A 4,576-nucleotide genomic window follows, 5' to 3' on the forward strand; every position below is an offset into this window, starting at 1 on the left:
CGGCCATATAATGCAAAACAATTTAAAATTAAAATTAAAACGGAACAGTAGAGAGAATCCGATCAGAATGACAAAATAATCTAAGCATCCACTGGAAGGAATCCCAATATCTGCAGACGGATCCATGTCGGCCTTCCAGGCCTCATCAGTGCAGCTAGGGTACAGACCCAAACGAAACGTTCGACCAGCTTAGGTAGGGCCCAAACTAGTCCCACGACCACTAATGATTACAGAGCCAAACCAAGGCAATATATATACAGGTGTGAATGCAAATAGTGGAATACAAGCTATGCGGCTCGGTTCCAGTAGATACAGAGAATATTTTGTCATTCTTAACGCGTCCTACAAAATTCTTACGAAACAGCACTAGTCCGTGAATTTGTGAACAAGATCGGAAACTAAAGATGCAATCTCTACCATGCATCAATGGTGGCGCTGGATCTCAATAGAGATTCTTAAATAATATATAAGTTTGAAAGGCAAATGGGAAAAACCCATAAAACAGTAAACAGCCATATAATGCAAAACAATTTAAAATAAAATTAAAAAGGAACAGTAGAGAAAATCCGATCAGAATGACAAAATAAGCTAAGCATCCACTGGAAGGAATCCCTATATCTGCAGACGGATCCGTTTCGGCCTTCCAGACCTCATCAGTGCAGCTAGGGTACAGACCCAAACGAAACGTTCGACCAGCTTAGGTAGGGCCCAAACTAGTCCCACGACACTAATGATTACAGAGCCAAACCAAGGCTATATATATACACAGCTCAGGTGTGAATGCAAATAGTGGAATACAAGCTGCAGTTATGCGGCTCGGTTCCAGTAGATACAGAGAATATTTTGTCATTCTTAACGCGTCCTACAAAATTCTTACGAGACAGCACTAGTACGTGAATTTGTGAACAAGACCGGAGATCTAAAGATGCAATCTCTACCGTGCATCAATGGCGGTGCTGGATCTCAATAGAGATTCTTAAATAATATATAAGTTTGAAAGGCAAATGGGAATAATAGAGGTAGATGACCTAATGGAAAAAGGTAGTTCCTTCCAAAGATGAGAGGCAGCAAAATGATTTAAAAGCTCATTGGCCATATATTCTTCTGTTAAAATTTTGGAACAGTGAGAAGAAGATAGAAGGCGATGAGTGGGCAAAGCCTTACATCATACCTAAATATGGACCTATAATAATTACAGTATAAATGTTTGTCTATGAAATGCCTACTGCTAGCTTAAGCAAATCTGGAATTTTGATTGCCAAACTGATTTACTGTACGACTCAAAAAGGTCAATTGTGATCAAGTCAATGATGTGCTATATTTTAAAATACTAGCTATGTTCCAAAGATCACTCCTATCTGATGCAAGTTAATGAGAAATCCACTCAAGGTCGTATGAAATTTTATCGCATCTACACGAGAGTTATAGCGGATAGTTATAGTGCTTATACACTGATATAAAAAAGTTGAAGATTAAAATTATTTCTATAGATCTCATGATGATGTTTCAATAAAACGAAGACAACAAAACAGAAATTACATTAGGCAAGGCCTGTCTGGGCTACGCCTGCTTGCATTGGATAGACAGTAGGCCATCCCAACTATCGACAAATTAAAGGCAAAATATGTTTAACATCTAATTTTTTTCATCTTCACTTGGTAGAGCATTCTGAAAAAGCAAAATAAAACTCTGAGTTTTTCTCATCTACCCTAAGCCTACCTATGAACAGTTAGAATATTTTCGGCAGCATATAACCCGAGCTTTCAAATGTAGTATGCTAGTACGAACGTTGTTCGTTGTTGTTCTTGCTAGAATGTGTGAATTACAGTGGCTAAAGATGGCTACCGTATTAGCTGTAATTTCAGAATCGTACGTACAGTACATGCTGTTCACCGTATCTCGTTCAGCCGTACCTTCAGACACAGCAAACAAACTACCACGGTATTTTGCGGATTTCCCAAAAAAAGACATGAAAATTTAAATGAACAATAATAGTATAAATTTATCCTGTAATGTTTTATTTGGATTACTTTTGACATTATGAAGTTGAAAACAACTCAAAAAGGTAATTTTAAAGATTCTTTGGTTGATATTATGAACCAACTAGGCCATATAGGCCTATAGAATGCCTCAAAAACGAGACTGTGGTCAATCTACAGATATTGCAATCAACATGTGGCAAGTCAATTAACAAAAAGTTCTATCAGATGAGAGTCTTGCCAATCCGGTCATTTGTCGGTGTTAGCTTGCGGGTTGAAGCGCTTGTTTTCATCAGGTGACCCCGTTCGTACGGTCAGTGTCAGCTACATAACAAGCGCTTGTTTGATAACTACGATATCACCGGTGTAACTTACAATGCTACTACTGCATTGGAAGTTCATACTATTTTTAAGGGGTCTTCTTGCTGAAAGACAGGGTGTACATTGATTGACAACTCATTACAATTCTGTACCTTGTATTGAACCCACCACTCACCGACAATGATAATTTCAAATAAAACTAAAAATATATCTTATTCTGGCCTGAATAGCATAATTGCCATGGTGAAAAAAATTTAAAATTCAAACAAAAAATAATATTTTTATTTCCATCTCACAATTACTGCCACCACGTCGTAGCCAGCTGTTGGACAGTTGGGACAGTCCAATACAAGTTTTCTATTGGAGACACAAAGAATGGGTCAACATTTTTTAAAATGGTTCTAAATGATGCTGTTTTATGCACAAAATGAGTTCACTTGAAAAAATGGGTCCAGATTTCTCATATTTTGTGTAAAATGGGTCAACTTTTAGGAAACGGTCCAGATTTTTCATATATTATTGCATACAATGGGTCAACTTTTAAGAAAATGGGTCTGCATTATTTGAATTTACGTGTAAAGTGGGTCCACCCTAATACTGTCCTGCACAGTTTGAAAATCCTGGATATGGCATTAGCTGCACCGATACCTCGCAAAAAAAATGTTTATTTCTCAACATAATTAAAGCATTTTATGAATGTTTAGATCACAAAATTGCATTTACACAACACAATGGAATCTCAAGTGAGAGCCAAAGCTGCAATTGCAATGGACATTTTTTGGTGAAACTAATCAAGACACTGGTTAGTTTTACACTAATCATTACAGTGCAAACAGCCAATTAATTCTCAGAAAAATTTCATTGCCACATATCTCAGTCATTCAAGTCCCAGGTAAAGACTAAATCTAGCAGCCGCGAAGAACATTGTTTAAATATTCATCAGAATAAATATTTCGTCATCAGCAAATTATGCATGACTCGTACTGTACGGTGAATCAACTCAACACAGGTTTCTGCGATCGGCCTCACACCAAGTATCTCAGGAATTTTGATGCTTGGATTTAGTGTTTCGTGTACAAAATAAGGATTAGGCCTATATACAGATAGTCAATAGCTGAAAATAACTTTTAAATAAACATGTGACAAATAAATTTTGGAGCAGATTTATTGTAGTTTCAGTTATATTACATCACTGTATTCGTGTTGTACAGTGTAGGCATGGGGTACATTTCTTGAGGTGGGGGAGTGGTCCTTACGAGAAAGGTGGGATGCATGTGCATATGACAATGATCGGACCGAATGGTTTTAGGAGCGTTATTTAGGATGGCTAGAATAGAAGCAATCATTGCAAAGGCGTTAGGGTAGCACTAACTGTCGTATGACAAAATAATAGCTAAACACAACTTTTAAATAAAGCGACCAAGGAAATAATGAGACCAAGGACTTTTGATGTGACAAATATATTTTAGAGCAGATTTATTATAGTTTCAGTTTTATTTCATTACTGTAATCTTGTGTTAAAACCATTAAAGAATTCGAAATGTATTGAATTGAATACAGAATGAAAAGGATCGAGAAATATACAGATACTGTTGGGTTCCCCATCTTCTTGCGCGTACTGTTCCACCTCGTGCTCGCAGTCACAACTCCAGGTCACAGCAAAGATGGTCATAGTGTACAGTTTTCATCATGGACGACCCCAGTGAGGATATGTTTATAAACTTGAAGACAATTTTAGATGGTTTAGCAGTATTAGATTGGACAATCTTTAAAAAGTGTGTAAAATATGAACATGAGCCTGAAATCGGCCAAACATAAGAACACTGAAACAACAAAACTGGTTCTTATAAAGAACCAGACCTCTGCGAGGGCCAAGGTTCCTATGCGAGCATTCGTAAAATATTGCACTACTGTATTTTCGATGATGTAGACATGGCAACTAACGAGGGAGTGCTCGTGTTAATTTGAGATGACAAACACATTTAGGGAGCCTCGCAAAATAAAGCAACGTGTATACCCGTCTACAACGTGTGGTTGGGGATTAAAATCTCTTCGCGTTGCCAACGAGTGGTTCAAGATACTGATCAAAAATGTTGGACGATTCCATTTCGCGAATTAGGGTTGGTTTTCCGACATTTTTGTTCTACTTGTTTGCGTCGGTTTATCTCGTGATTTTGATGTACTGTAATTTATCGACAAGTCTCTTTTCTATGTTTTGTCATAAGTTTCATTCGTTATTATGAATTAATTTTAATACTATATCCTGTCATTTGTTA

Source organism: Anneissia japonica, unplaced genomic scaffold, assembly GCF_011630105.1.
Source record: "Anneissia japonica isolate Jap-2015-1 unplaced genomic scaffold, ASM1163010v1 scaffold581_len1011336_cov187, whole genome shotgun sequence".
NCBI classification, from domain to species: Eukaryota; Metazoa; Echinodermata; class Crinoidea; order Comatulida; family Comatulidae; genus Anneissia; species Anneissia japonica.